This window comes from Canis lupus, chromosome 36 (assembly GCF_048164855.1).
Source record: "Canis lupus baileyi chromosome 36, mCanLup2.hap1, whole genome shotgun sequence".
NCBI classification, from domain to species: Eukaryota; Metazoa; Chordata; class Mammalia; order Carnivora; family Canidae; genus Canis; species Canis lupus.
The window spans coordinates 30,063,478-30,079,267 of NC_132873.1; the positions used below are offsets into that span (position 1 = coordinate 30,063,478).

General features: G+C 49.5%; 1 protein-coding gene and 1 long non-coding RNA gene across 9 annotated transcripts in view; one reads left to right on the top strand and one right to left on the bottom strand.

Annotated features, from left to right (window-relative positions):
* The window catches only part of C36H2orf88 (chromosome 36 C2orf88 homolog), a 179,037-nt gene that overhangs the window by 23,860 nt on the left and 139,387 nt on the right, over positions 1-15,790 (bottom strand). For all 7 annotated transcript variants that reach the window (XR_012025032.1, XR_012025031.1, XR_012025035.1 and 4 more), the window contains one exon: positions 3,677-3,886. The gene's annotated coding sequence lies outside the window, so the exon portion shown is untranslated. The remainder of the gene's footprint in view (positions 1-3,676; positions 3,887-15,790) is intronic.
* LOC140625705 (uncharacterized) lies at positions 330-12,517 on the top strand. 2 transcript variants are annotated; one of them, XR_012025038.1, is made up of 4 exons: positions 3,422-4,434; positions 4,855-4,995; positions 5,216-7,210; positions 7,917-12,517. It is a non-coding gene; the product is annotated as an uncharacterized lncRNA (long non-coding RNA). The 2 variants fall into 2 exon arrangements; XR_012025039.1 differs by lacking the exons at positions 3,422-4,434; positions 4,855-4,995 and adding an exon at positions 330-634.

The following is a 15,790-nucleotide window of genomic DNA, read 5'->3' on the forward strand; positions in this document are numbered from 1 at the left end:
GGGGTGCAGAGCCGGGCGGGGGGGCGATGCGGAGCCGTGCGGGGGTGCGGAGCTGCGGGGCGGCCCCTGGGGCGGCGGCACTTGGAGGTCGGGGTGTCGGCGGGGCCCGGGCCCCGCCCCCGCCCCCGCCCCCGCCGCGCTCCCCGCCCCGCCCCAGGCCCGCCGCCCAGCGCGCTCCGCGCCCCCCCGCCCCCGCCCGTCGCCCCACTGTCCCGGGTGCTGCTGCCTCACGGCAGGAAACACAACCCAGGAGTTCGGGACGGGAGCCCCCGCGGCCCCCCCATGCCCTCCTCCCCCCGCCCTCCTCCCCCCCCCGCCCCGACCCCAGGGGCCCTGCCCTCCCCTCCAGCCTGCCCTGAGCGCACGTCTGTTTCATGCTTCTCTATCCACAAACACTCAAGGACGTTTTTCAAGTTTGCTCCTGCAGACACAAGGCCCCTAAGCGAACTGTCTCCCCCCGCGGCCGCCCGCCCGGCTCAGGCTCCCGCGGCGGGAAAAGCCTCCCGACGCCCGCGAGGCGCCCTGGGTGGGCTGCGGCTGCGACGCCCCGCGAGGCTCCCGCCCCGGGGACCTTAGGGACGCCTCCCCGCCTCGCGCGGAGACACGGACGCCCAGACGGGACACACCAGCGGAGGTGAGCGCGGGGAGGAGCCCCGGGGGAGCACGGGGAGGGGCACGGGGAGGGGCACGGGGAGGAGTACGAGGAGGGGCACGGGGAGGGGCACGGGGGGGCACGGGGAGGGGCACGGAGAGGGGCACGGGGAGGGGCACGGGGAGGGGCACGGGGGGGGCACGGGGAGGAGTACGAGGAGGGGCACGGGGAGGGGCACGGGGGGGCACGGGGAGGGGCACGGAGAGGGGCACGGGGAGGGGCACGGGGAGGGGCACGGGGGGGGCACGGGGAGGAGTACGAGGAGGGGCACGGGGAGGGGCACGGGGGGGCACGGGGAGGGGCACGGAGAGGGGCACGGGGAGGGGCACGGGGAGGGGCACGGGGGGGGCACGGGGAGGAGTACGAGGAGGGGCACGGGGAGGGGCACGGGGGGGCACGGGGAGGGGCACGGAGAGGGGCACGGGGGGGCACGGGGAGGGGCACGGGGAGGGGCACGAGGGGCACGGGGAGGGGCACGGGGAGGAGTACGAGGAGGGGCACGGGGAGGGGCACGGGGGGGCACGGGGAGGGGCACGGAGAGGGGCACGGGGGGGCACGGGGAGGGGCACGGGGAGGGGCACGAGGGGCACGGGGAGGGGCACGGGGAGGAGCACGGGGAGGGGCACGGGGAGGAGCACGGGGAGGAGCACGGGGAGGAGCACGGGGAGGGGCACGGGGGGGGTGCGCGGGGAGGAGCACGGGGGGGGGTGCGCGGGGAGGAGCACGGGGAGGAGCCCCGGGGAGGAGCACGGAGAAGGCGCACCAGGGAGGAGCACCGGGGAGGAGCATGGGGGAAGAGCACAGGGAGGAGCCCCGGGGAGGAGCAGCGGGGAAGAGCATGGGGGAGGAGCACAGGGAGGGGCACGGGGGAGGTGCACTAAGGAGGAACCCCGGGGAGGAGCACTCGGGAGGAGCACCCAGGAGGCGCCCCGGGGAGGAGCACAGGGAGGAGCACCGCGGGTGCCGGACATGCGGGCGGCGGAGCCTCAGGCCGCAGGTCCGCCCGGGCTCCCGAGCTGGGAGGCAGGGAGCGTGCACCGGGAGGACCGTGCTGGGGGAGGCGACGTGGTTGGGGGCGCACCCCGGGTGCAGCCCTTGGTCTAGGGGAACTCCCAGGCGGCGCGGTCTGACCCAGGACGTGAGGCAGCGGAGCCTCCTGGCGGCCGAGCTCGGGTTTTCCGTGTCCGCCCCTGGATTGGGCCAACAGAAGCAAGGCTCAGGCCCGCGTGTTGCGGGCGTCGTGCAAACGACCGTGGGGGACGCTGAGGAGCAAGGGGCGGCGGGGAGCACGGCACCCCTTCACTCCCTTCAGCGACACTCGGCTCCTCTGGGACGAGGGCAGGGGTCCCCGCCCCCGGGGCTCAGCGGCCAATGCGTGGAGGAGGAAGCGATGGCGCCAGGCCCCGGGCTCCGGGGGGCTGTCCACCCTCAGGCCAGGCTGCCCCCCCATCCTGGGGCTCCCGGACGGTTCCACCTGCAGGCCAGGCTGTCCCCTCCATCCTGGTGGAGCCGGGAGGGTGTCCACCCCCAGGCCAGGCTGCCCCCCCATCCTGGGGCTCCGGGAGGGTGTCCACCCCCAGGCCAGGCTGCCCCCCCATCCTGGGGCTCCGGGAGGGTTCCATCTGCAGGCCAGGCTGTCCCCCCCCATCCTGGTGGAGCCGGGGCCGCTGGCAGAGGGGGGAGACGGCCGGAGGGACCCTGGGCTTTTGGGGGACCCGAGCCTGCACCTGGGAGCCACCCCCCCACCCTCCTGTTGACTTTTAAAAGCGGGAAAAGCAAGTGACAGGGAAGAGGCAGGGGCCTGGGGGTGGCTCCTCCCCGGGAGGCCATGGGTGCCCAGCAGGTGCAGAGCCGGGGGTGGGGGGGAAGCGACCCAGGGCACAGGGGGCTCCTCCCTGGGGGGCCCTGCATGCCCTGCAGGTGCAGAAGGTGGGGGGGACCCGGGGCACAGGGGGGCTTGGGACACGGGAAGCCGGCGGCCCCAGACCCCCTCCTCTTGGGGACCCCATCCTGCTGGTCCCCCAGGGCTTCTGTTGCCCGGCTGTCGGCCTCTCTCCTGGGCCCCCTGCCGCCCCTGCACGGCCGGCCTGGCACCTGCCAGTGGGGACCGGGACAGGCCCATCTGCCCCCCACCCTGATCCCGTGGCCACCTGGCCTGGCCCGGCCACTGCATCCTCCCTGATGCTCGTGGGAGCGTCGCTTCTGTGAAAGTCAGTGGAAAGCTGCGTCGGTAGCTGTGGGGTGAGTGGGGGCAGCCATGACGAACACCCACCATGTGGAGGGACCTGGAGGGTATGACACTGAGTGAAGTCAGTTGGAGAAGGACAATCATCGTATGGTCTCACTTATACGGAGAATATAAGAAATAGTGAAAGGGATTATAGGGGGAAGGAGGGAACCTGAGTGGGAGACATCAGTGAGGGAGACACAGCATGAGAGACTCCTCACTCTGGGAAACGCACACGGGGTAGTGGAAGGGGAGGTGGGTGGGGGGACGGGGTGACTGGCTGACGGGCCCTGCGGGGGCACTGGACGGGATGAGCCCTGGGTGATATGCTCTATGCTGGCAAATTGAGCTCCGATAAAAAAAATACAAAAAAAATATGACGAAATGGAAAAGAAAAGGTAACTGCCTATGGTAGAACCTGCATTTGAACCCAGGCCTGAGTCAAAGTCTCAGTTGTCCGCACACGGTAGCCTATTGAACCCGGCTGTGGTTCCAGGCGGCAGTCTTCCCATCCGACCTCTAACCCATCAACGCTGACGGCCAGAATTACCTTCACTGAAATCTCTCCTAAAAATGCTCCCCTGTGCCCAACTGAAGAAAGCTCCAGAGGAATCCTCTGATGCCTCTATCAGACCTTAAGTCTGTTTTTTACTTACTATTGACAGATCTCGAGCAAGGTTCCTAAATAGTCACCTTGGTTATTTTCCTGATATTTTGTTACGTGAACATGGGGACGTTTTCCTTCCAGTTTTCCTGATGGAGAAGAAAACAAGAGCCACAGCAGCTCACTGCCTTACCTCCGTAACCATAAAAGTCGTAGTGGAGATTCTAGTAGAATTTGTTTCTTTCAAGCGGTTGCCTTTGTGGCTCTCTTAGCAATTCTTTTGTCTTTTCCAAAGCTTCTTTTCATAGAATTTTAACAAGTTTCTCTTTCATGGACATTCCACATTCAGGGCTTATTTCCTTCCAAAGACTTTCACTCCGTCTCTTCCCAGCTGCTTCACAGCCTAGAGTTGAGGAGAACAATACTCTGCTTAAACCAAGTGTTTTCGTACAACCAATGCATGTGTGACCGATTTTTAAAGAGTTCTGATACTAGAATAAACAATTCACTCATGTTACAACTCAGATTTTCAGGGAAAAGGCCTTCTTTATTTCCGAAGACCTATCCTGCTTACTCTCCATCCCACTAGGTGACAGGGGGACCAAAGAGTTTCGGGAGGTAAACACGTGTGCTCCGTTAGGCATCTTGACCCAGAGATATCCTCTGGATTTTTATTATTATTATTATTTATTTATTCATGAGAGACACAGAGAGAGAGGCAGAGACCCAGGCAGAGGGAGAAGCAGGCTCCATGCAGGGAGCCTGACGCAGGACTCGATCCCAGGACTCCGGGGTCACACCCTGGGCTGGAGGCGGTGCCAAACTGCTGGGCCCCCCGGGCCACCCTATCCTCTGGATTTAAATCCTATGTCTTCTGCACTGGAAGGGAGCATCCTGGGCAGCAGGGAGTTTGAGGAAACTTGGTTAATAAGGCCATCAATTATGGACCCGGTAAGATGTCGGCCAAAAATAAAGGCCTTGGTTTTGGAATAGTTGAACTGAAACCGTTTTCAGTTTTTTTCTTTCTTTCTTTCTTTCTTTCTTTCTTTCTTTCTTTCTTTCTTTCTTTCTTTCTTTCTTTCTTCTTTCTTTCTTTTTCTGGCTGTGATTAGAGTAGAACTAATAGTCTTCTTTAAAAAAAGGAAAGATTTTATTTACTTATTTGAGAGAGAGAGAGAGACAGAGAGTGGGGGGGGCGGGGGGTGGAGGGGAAGGAGGAGGACAAGCTGGCTCTGCACGAACCCCACGTGGGGCTTGATCTCAAGACCTTGGGATCACGATCTGAGATGAAATCAAGGGTTGGATGCTTGATGGCCTGAGCCCCTCAGGTTCCTGGTTTTGAATAATAAACTCATATCAATCTGATTATAGGTTTTTTCTTTTTGACGGCTCAGTGAAAAAAAAAAGACCTGTTTGTCCAAGAGTAAATCCAGACCCATTCCTATTACACTGTGTCGGCAAATAATTTTCTCACGTAACGAGGACACCTGCACTGTGCCGTGCTGCTTCTGCGTAAGCATCTGTCATGGGGCGGGGGTTCTCCGGGTTGGACTCTTACATTTTATCTCATAACCCAACTTATATTGTTTTATACTGAGTCTAACAGATCTCTAAAGGACATGACGAAAGTAAAAAAAAAAAAGGAATGAGGAATGATCACAGCTGCTATTGTCCACTTGCTCTTGGTTTCAATTAGATCGTCCAGATTTATTTATTTACTTATTTTTTTTAGATCGTCCAGATTTAGACGTGATGGGATTGTAGGCCTCGGAAGCCCAGATGTGGTGTTTCGAAAAAATAAACCCTGCAGGACGTTAGGTGGACCGTCCACTGGATTGCTGGGTGTGCCGCGGGGAGAGCGCCAGAAATGCCTCCTACGGACTGTGCGGGCCACGTTTTGGGTTCGGCCATATGGGGCCACCCGTGCGGGGCTGACAAGGCAATAGAAGGGGTATGGCCATTGCTCTGCGTCCAGCCTTCCTTCAAGTACTGTCACTGCTACTGAACTTAGGGGAGGCTTCTTGTCAAGAGCAGCTACAATTCAGATCCTCCTGCACAGCTGGCACCGCTGCTGGGCGCCTCGGGGAGGGTCGCTGCCGCCCCCCCCCTCCCGGGGCCTCAGGCGACAATGGGGAGGCGGGACATGTGGCCTATTTCGGAGTTACCCCTGCCTGGAAAAGACCAGCCTGAGAACACGACCCTTATGAAAACAGAAGATGGTTTAGGGGCTCAGAAAACCACGGAGGACAGATCAGATGGTTTCCCCTCTCACTTGCCGTCACTCTTCGCCATGCGTGTATATTTTGAGGAGGAAAAGGAAGCTTAATTTAATTATGAATCAAGAGAACTGAAGTAAAGCCCCGGTTGTGTCCCTAAATAATGGGGAAGCTTTAAAAGTCTGCAAGTCTCCTAGAAGCTCTCTGCTTCTCTAGAAGTCGAAGCCAACTGCAGTTACGTTTTCGTGTCCTTCACGTGCCACTACTTTAGTATTTTCTTAGGTTTCACCGGAGACTGTAAGTGATTGACCGGGAGCGAAATCAATTCTCTAACCATTGGTCCTTTTAGGCTTAAAGCGAGGGGAGGCGCCCGGCTGCTCGGTCCGCAGAGCACGCGCCGAACGGGCCGTGAGTTCCAGCCCTCGGTGGGACGGGAGAGCTGAAGAGAAAGAAGAGATTAAACGGAATAAAAAAATCAGCGTGTCTTCCAAAGAGAAAACTTGTTAACGGTTTTCATATATTTCCTTTCACTCTTTCATATATTTTGCAGTAAATATCCATACACTCGGGATACATACAGGGAGCAGCTCGTACTGCCTCGGTTCTATAGCAGGGCCTGGATCTCAGGTCACATTCTATAGTGTCAACTTTTTCGATAGTTATTGACTACGAACTTACAGAATTTAACCAAAAGCAACCAGGGCTTCTTCCAGAGCCTGTGCCATCAAGGCAGATGGGAGAAGCTGGGCGGGCACAGAGCCCGGCGATAGGGACCGGCGATAGGTTCCGGCGTCTGCAGGCGGTTCCTGACCGACCCTGTCGTCAACCCACCCGAAGCCTCGGGTGTTCGCAAAGCAGCTGAATTTAAGAAACAGGAGCTGAACAGGCCCGGCGGCCTGGGATCGAAACCACTGGGATCGTGGGCAAAGCAGGCCCACGAGGAGAGCGAGTACCTCCTGCCCGGCCCTGGGAGCTCACGAGTCCGCCTTTAAGGCCGATCCGGGACCACGTGGCCGCCGCCTCTCAGCCCTGGTCTCCGCCCTAAGCTGAGTTGGACATTAAAAGAAAGGGTCTAAAAAATAAATAAATAAATAAATAAATAAATAAATAAATAAATAAATAAAATAAATATAAAATAAAATAATAAAATAAAAGGTCTAATAAAGTCTTATGTGCAGGGAGGCCCGGGTCCGTAGATGGCTCCAGTCTGGCGCTGCCCAGGCTCTCAGGGCTCCACGACCGAGGCCCGTAGGGCCAAGGCCTGCCGTCCACAGTGGGTTTTTGCACCTGCACCTCGCCCGTCCTCCGGCACCGCCTCCTCCACCCAGAAGGGCCCGGGCCCGGGCCTCAAGGGCCAGCGGGGCCTCGAAGGAGCGGCCCCTCCCGGCCACATGTGTCGCGACTGCGAGCTCTAGCAGCCCTGCTTCCCGGATCCGGACCGGCTCGGCCCGACTGTGGCGAGACGGAGACTGCAGACACGGAGTCCAAACGGTTCAGCCCACGACCAAAAGGTGACTATTTTATCTCACAAAAGTGATGGGGGGTGGTTTACAGACGTGAGACCATAGCAGCTCAGCATGACAGACACCTCCAGAAGTTGCCTGAACCCCTCGGAGGCCTCGGCCTTCCGGGCCACAGGTGCACAGGTGCCCCGGCCAGGCCAGGCCAGGCCGCGAGGGCTCCTCGGCGGGCACAGCTCCCGTACAAACCCAGACAACTGGTGCCACGTGGGTGGAGGCCCATCCGGCTCCCCCTGGCTCCCCGGGCGGGGGAAGCCCCGAGCTCAGCCCCTTCTCTGGCTCCCTTGGGCCCCCAGGCTCCACCCGGGCCTCCCCTCCCCCGGGCCCTAAGGAGCCCCGCATGCCCTCGCCCGGTCCCAGCAGGTCTCCACCCCGGCCGCAGGCTCCCAGGGGCGGCCTCAGGGCCAGAGTCGCAGGCCCTGCCCCTGGCCTCGCACCTGCCCCCCCCCCCCCCCCCCCCCCCCCCCCCCCCGCACCGTGTTGCTCACTGCTGGGAGAGGGCTGCTTCTGCAGAAATGCACATTTTATATAGTTCAGACCTCAATCACGTATTTCAAATAATTTCCCCTAAGCTACTATTTCCTTTCTTAAAGTTTTTATGGAAGCACAATATTCCCTCCCTTTAGGTTGATGTTTGATCCTTTGCAAATGGATTAAAATTTTAAATTATATACGTCATTTTTTTCCTTTTTCATAGCTTCGCAGTGCTGTCTTGGTGAATCAAGAAGATCAACAGCAAGAAGATAAACCTCTTCAGTGATAATACAAGACCAGTGGCTCATCTCAGGAATTTCCAATTTTATCAACAATGTTAAAAATAATGTGATTACAGTTTGTGATAAAACTCGTCTAAAATATATAAATAAGCATACAGAATTATAAAAACAAATTCTTACAGTTTCCTGTTAAATAGGTGAAACAGTTTGAAAATTGAAACACAGTTTCAATTTGTGGAAAAAATAGTACATCACCAACTTTTTTATTTATTTATTTATTTATTTATTTATTTATTTATTTGGTTTTTTTAATAATAAATTTATTTTTTTATTGGTGTTCAATTTACGTCACCAAATTTTTTAAATGAAACTGCTTGTTTGAAGGTCTGCACACATTCTAAAATGTAGATTAATCTCTGCTAAAACCCCCTGATATTTAGAGTCTTATGTATTAAGTCTTGTATATTATTATCACTATCCTTCTAATAGTGTTGACTTTCTAAGTTCCAGAGATGTGGAGAAATAATCTAGAGGTGGGTTTTTAGATTTCTTATTATTCTAGTCCCATTAATTAGATTCCCCCCGCAATGGATATAGCTTTCTCTTCTCTCAATCATGCATACTTATTTAAAAAATACAATTAAAAAATAAAAAAACCAGGACACCCGGGTGGTTCAGTGGTTGAGCATCTGCCTTTCCCTTAAGGCGTGATTCCAGGGTCCCCAGATGGGAGTCCTGCGTTGGGCTCCCTGCATGGAGCCTGCTTCTCCCTCTGCCTGTGTCTCTGCCTCTGTGTCTCTCTTGAGAAAATAAAATCTTAAAAAATAAATAAATAAAAATAAAAAATAAAAAAACCAAGCTAAACAAAAATCCTGTAGAATCCATTCTTCCCTCAGAACGTCAGTCATAAATAGCTGTAGGGGATTATATCCTCCATAATCTTTTTACTCTGACTGGTCAATTTGCCTCTTCCGTAAGGAATGATGTTAACGCCTTCCCGTGTAGCCCTGCAAACCTTCCTCGTACACAAGCATTCTGATACATGGCATACCAGGGAGTGTGTGGGGGTGGGTACAGAATTTAGGTGGTCCAACAACGAGATCGAATTATATACACTTCTCTAAATTAACATTTTCATACCAAACAGTATCATGAAAATCTCTTCAACTCAACGAGCATAGGAAAAAAAAAAAAGTAATTTTGAATACAGTTGCGTGAGGCCTTGGGCAACTTAAAAAAACCGTGATTTAGTTTTCTTCCCCGTAAAATTACCACCGCTTATCTCATCGGGCCGTTGTGAGGATCAAATGTACGGAGTCGTTGACCTGAGGGCATCTGCTTTGTTTTCAGTCTTTAGTACAAACGATGCTACAACACTCAGATCATATGTGTATCTCAGCTAGCAGTGATTTTTATTTTCATGGGATAGATTTCTAAGAGTGAGAAAGGAAAATATATTATTAATTTCAGTGGATAATCCATATTTCTTTTCAAAAAAGCTGGAACCATGAACATTTCCCCATGCACATCCCTGTCTCGATAGCCAAAGTTCTTTCCACTTTCCATTTTTGCTGATCTAATGGCTCTGCAGTGAGATATCATTGTTATTTTATTTGCATTTCCCTACCTCCTAGCAAGGTTGAGGGGGAGTCCATGTTTATTGGTCTCCTGGATTTGCTTTATCTAAATCTCATTTGCCCATTTTTTTCTTTTTGGCTTTTCAGGTTTTTATCTATTTGTAAGCACATTTTATATAGTTTAGATCTCTATTGTGTATTTCAATCTCCCCCAAGGTATTATTTCCTTCTTTAAACTTTTTATGGAAGCACAATATTCACTTCCTTTAGGGTGATGTTTGTTCCTTTGCAAATGGATTAGAATTTTAAATTATGTATGTCTTTTTTTTTTTTTTCATAGCTTCTCAGTGCTGTCTTGGTTAATCAACAGCTTGAGGGATATTTCTGTGCATATGAAACCTATTATTTCTTCCTTCTTTTCTCTAATCAATCTGGAACTTACTTTGAAATACTCTTTTCCAGATGAATTGGGTATTTGGTCAGCACCATTTAAAAAATAATCCACCTTTCCTCTTTTAACTGAAATACCATTTTTGTTATATGTCAAATATCCACATGTACCAGGATCTATTTCTGAGCTCTCTCTATTCTTTCCTCTGACTTGTCTCTTTTTAAGCCAAAACCAAAGCCAATATAAGGAGGTTGGGATATGCTTTAATCTTGTAAGACAAGTCATTCCTCACTAGTGTTATTTACACTCATTATCTCATACAACCCTTAAGATTATTATATCCAATTCCTCCCAGATATTAGTCAAATTTAGGTTAGAAATGGATTATATTAGCTTAGTTTTGGGGTAATTCATGTCGTTTTAGTATTATATCTATCTAAAAACATTGATATTTTTATGTAACATTTTATTGATTTTTTTAGATGGTCCTTTGGGGTTTTTTTTTTCTCTTTTATAACTTGTTCCTAGTAGCGAAAAAAAAATAATTTATTTTTATTTATACAACTTAGGTCAATTTTGACATCAGTATTCCAATAAATGTCCTAAATCTTCCTCATTGTCCAAGCTGTCCTCATTCTCATCAGACACCCTCACTTCCCACTTCATGAAGAAAATTGAGGTTATCAGCTTTCCAGACTCCTGTTGTGCATAATCACTTGTGTTCATAATCATTATTCACAGTTTTTCCTCCATTCTTAAAGGATGAAATTTGTTTTCTTCTGTTCAAGTCCAGGGTCTATTGGCTCCAACTCCTTCGGCTTCCTTGAGGACCGGGCTCCGTTACTTATGCCACCTTCTCTCCTGCATCTTCCATCTCTGCTTCTGGTTTCTTTTCCTCGGTCTCTTCTCTGTTAAATTCCTCTTTTCTGTTGTGAAGAGGCTCCTCTAATGATCCTGGCCTGATTCTACTGCCATTCAGCCATTTCCAATGATCAGAAATACATAATTCTGATTGACAGTTCTCCTATCCTCCCTTAACTTTGGCTAAAACTATGGCTCTGTCAGCTTTGAGTGAGAAGGACAGACAAGGTGTCTGGCTCCCAGATACCCTCCTCATCCTCTTTCTATCTTTCTATCTTTTCTGTATTTGGGGGCAAATGCACTGGGGAGGGGAGAGAGAAAAATGTTTTTTTCTTTGGGGAGAATTGCAGTCCTTCTGTGGCTACCACCAGGGGGCCATCAATGTACTGTGGGGACCGCATATTCATTCAAAAGCTGGCCTTCTCTTCTAGTGCTTGAAAGGCTTCTGAGGAAAGCCCTGGACGCGGGTCTCAGGTGGAAGTTCTGCCCATAGGTGTGTATCTCTTCTTCACTCCCCGTCAGCTCCCTCATAGGCGGTCCACCTCATTGCCTGGAGGGGTCCTAGTCCTTGCCCAGATGGCCACAGTATACTACAACTTCTCTCCGGGAGTGGAGTTTATTTCTCCAACTCTTGAATCTAGAGTCAATGGTGTAACTTGCTTAGGCCAGAGGAACATAAGAAAATGTGACACTGGGGGTTTGTGAGGATGATACAAGTTATACTGCTATTGCACAGCAAAACTCAGCCCTAGGCTGTAAGCAAGAGATACTCCTAAAGCAATGCAATTCAGTAAAGATAAAAATGAAAGGATGAGCAAATATGAACACAAAGAAAGCATGGGCCATGGTTTTAATATCAGTGAATATAGAATTCAAAGCAAAAAGCGATTTAAAAGACTTCAATGCTAAAGGTAAAAATTCACAAGGAAGATCAGAAATGAATATCTATACACCAAATAACTTAGCAATAGCTCTCATGAAGTAAAAACTATACAATATACAAAGAGAAACAGAAACACACTAAAAATAGGACACTTCCACATACTTTCCAATCCAACACAGGTCAAGTGGTCAAAAAAAAAAAAAAAAGATATAGGAAGATGGAAATAACCACAGAAACAAAGAAGATTAATAAGTTACTTTGCACAACACTATAAAAACAAATAAACCTGGATGAAATGGATAATTTTCCAGAAAAAGAATCAACCAAAACTTGCCCCAGCAGATTTAGAAATTCTACAGAGCTCAATTTTCATTGAAATAGATAAATTAGATCATAGTAGCATAAGTATAGCTAAGAATACCAAGGTTAAACACTTCAAGGTAATAGTAAAATTGTGTGTTAGAATTGAGGGAAATCCTAAAGAAATGGTTGTAAACTAATTGTTGCTTATATATGTCGCAAATATCTATTCTACTCCCACAAGTACGTTGTCTTATTTCACAAAGGAATCTTTAGAGAACAGGTAATTCTAATACTATTTAAACTGTCTCAGATCTGAGAAAAATTAAAACTTCCAGATCATTTTTATAAATTATAACATTTATATTAAAACCTGATGTATTGTAAAAAAAGATAATCAATTTTACTGTTGAATATCGACAAAAATAAAATTTTAACAAACTACATTACAAAAATAATGAATCATAATCAAATGGGGATCCTCCTCCGCCACTTACACAAAATTGGCTCAATTGTACAAAATATATTGATGTATTTTAGCATAGTAATAAATCCTTGGAGAAAAATTGTTTTCATGTACATGGTTATTGGAAAGGAATTTGATGAAAACTTTCTTTATATATTTATACATATTTTATATCACCCCAAGGCTGGCGTATTTCCTAATGCAGAAACACTGGAGATGTTCCTCCTAAAGTCAGGAAATAGAGAGATCCCCCAATCACCACTACTACTTCATACTGTCTAATTGATTGCCTAATACCTCCAATTCCACAGATAATTAAAGGTATAACAGTTGGGAAAAATAAAAACTACTTCTATGTTTGTAGATGGTATGATTGTACCATCTTGGGTTTTCCAAGAGATGGCAAATGAAAATGATGGCAGAAACATTCAGCAAGTTTCCAGGGAGACAGGGAACCTGAAGGACTCCATAAAAATCTGCTTTTTGCTCCCTCTTCCTGCTTCTGTTCTTGCTAGGACTAAACTCTCCACCCCACGTCACTCATGCCTTGTAAAGAGCATAATCCTCCTTGTAAGGGGCAAGGAGTTAATGGTTCCGTAGGATAAATAACTTCTAGAGAAGGACCAGGTGAGATTGACCGGAGGGAGTTATCCTATGCACATTGCAGACTCCTGGAGCTGGGCGTCTCAACACCAAGACCCCCTGGCCCCAAGGAATAACACCTGGACCCTGGTCTTTGTTCTGGCCAGTTCCTGGATGCCTGAGAAGTCATGTACATGTGCGTGAGAACTCTATCCTCAATAAAAATCCCAGATCTCGGGATCCCTGGGTGGCGCAGCGGTTTGGCGCCTGCCTTTGGCCCAGGGCGCGATCCTGGAGACCCGGGATCGAATCCCACATCGGGCTCCCGGTGCATAGAGCCTGCTTCTCCCTCTGCCTGTGTCTCTGCCTCTCTCTCTCTCTGTGACTATCATAAATAAATAAAAATTAAAAAAAAAAATCCCAGATCTCAAGCAAAGGTGAGATCCCCTCCTTTCCTCTCTGAGTCTCTTGGACACTTGCTCTGTTATCTGCTCTTTTTAGATCTTCAATAAACTCTGCTTTTACCTCCTACTCACTCCCATTTAATTTCCATTCTGCATGAAGCCAAGGACCCTTTTGGCTAGTCCTGTGGGACCCCCTCCAGGTCCTCAGACCCAGCCTACCAGCGTCCAGCAGAATATGAACTTATTAATAAAGAGTAATTAATTAACATACAGAATTAATATACACATGTACAAAATTGACTTAGAAATAATGGACGAGTAAACCCCATTTCAACAACAAAATCCAAAATAATCAAGGGATATTTACTAAGAACTATGCAGAACCTAAAAGAGAATTGTTCTAATATAAAGGATATAAAAGTTAATTTGGACAAATGTAAAGATATGCTGTGTTTTTTTGATAGGAAGATTCGATATCATGAAGCAGTGGGTTATGCTTATAAATTACCAAGGAACAATAATAATAGAAACACAGATGCTTTTATGGAGCTAGATAAACCAATTTTAAAGTTCTTGTGAAAAAATAAATGAACAAAGAAAAATAGCCCGGAAAATTCTGATAGAAGGCGATAAGGTTACTACCCTTCCCAGATACTGAAACACGCTACAGTAATTACAATCACTGGGCATTAGTGGTTCTAAGTGTAGACTTCAGGGGAAGAAAGGGGACTAGGGGACCCTAAGTTCACTTGTCCTCTGGATACAACTAGATAAGATTCAGGTAAGCGTAAATAACCCAGGAAACAACCCGAAAACTGGCATAGCAAGCTCTCCACAGCTAAATATACAGAAGGGACTGCATGGAAGGGGGCAAGAGGGGCACAGATGTGGCCCAGAGCTAACAGACTCCAGGGAGCGTCTGCAGGCGGAGGGGGCTGTGGGCACAGAGAGGGGGGAGAAATTCTCACAGGACTCTCCACAACATTTGGCTTTGAACATAAGAGGGACCAAATTTCTTGTGAGTTCTCACAATCAGCAGGACTTAAAACCTGGAACTTTAATAATTAATGGCTTGGCTTTTGGAGAGCCAAGAAAATAAGAGAAAATTCAGTCCCCTCCCTTAAAGACACAGTACAACAAACAGCCCCATAAAGATACAATATAGAGGCAGAAATGTGAAAAACAGCTAGGATATATAAGAGGGAGCTGTGTTTACTAAGCCCAGAGAATTTGCTGGAGGGACAAGAATCTTTGGGAGACTTCTCCAGGAGAAAAGGAGCTGGCAGGTGCTATTTCCCTCCTGTGCACCCCAGCATAAACACCAACACTGCAGACACCCCCTACCTAATGAGGTATCAATGTACCTGCCCCCCGAGTTCTCCTGTGGACACGCCAGCTCCACGCGAGGCTTCAGCTCCAGGTCCCCTCCCACAGCAGATCATTGTTAATGATCCCCATGTCCTACACCCTCAAACCCCTCTGACTCCACCTCTCCAATACGCTCTTGGCCGCGGCCTATCCAAAATGGTTTCACAAGCCGAGTAATGAGCAAGCATCTCTGACAGGGGCCAGTGCAACTCCAAAGTGACTCCATCCCTGGAGAGAGGAAAAGACCACACACGACCATCAGATTCAGACCCCAGCAGCAGGCTGGGGGCAGCTGATCTGACTATAGGCCCCACCTATCAACGAACATTTCTCAGGGGACAACACGGGGAAAACCCCTACAGTTTGATGCTACTGCATCCCTGGCTAATGCCTGACCTAACTCAACTTAAGCCCAAGAAGGCCCCAGATTGGCCTACTATCACCACAGGAATAAAACCTTGCCCATAATAGGCAAAGAGAACCATTGCAGATGACCACACTGAAGGCAAATGCACATCACCATGATACTAGAGCACATGCAGCACACCTAGGAGACACCCCTAAAGTGCAGGTTCTGGTGAATAGGAGACATCACACTGCATGGCACTACCGGACCTCTTCTTCATAAGGTTACAGCTTTCAAGACCAGGAGACATAGCTGACTCTTCTATCACACAGAAACAGACACAGAGAATTAGACAAAAGGAGGAGACAGGGGACCATATCCCAAATGAAAGAACAGGACAAAATCACAGCAAGACAGCTGAATGAAACAGAGATAAGTAATACACCTGATAGAGAATTTAAAGTAATGGTCATAAAGATATTCATAGGGCTCGAGAAAAGAGTGGAGAACTTCAGTGAGACCCTTAATAAAGAGACCAAAAACATAAAAAAGAACCAGAGATGAAGAACTCAATAAATGAAATAAGCAATACATTAGAAATAGTAGAGACTAGAGGAATCCCTAAATAGTAGAGACTAGAGGAAGCAGAAGAATGGATCAGAGACGTGGAAAATAGA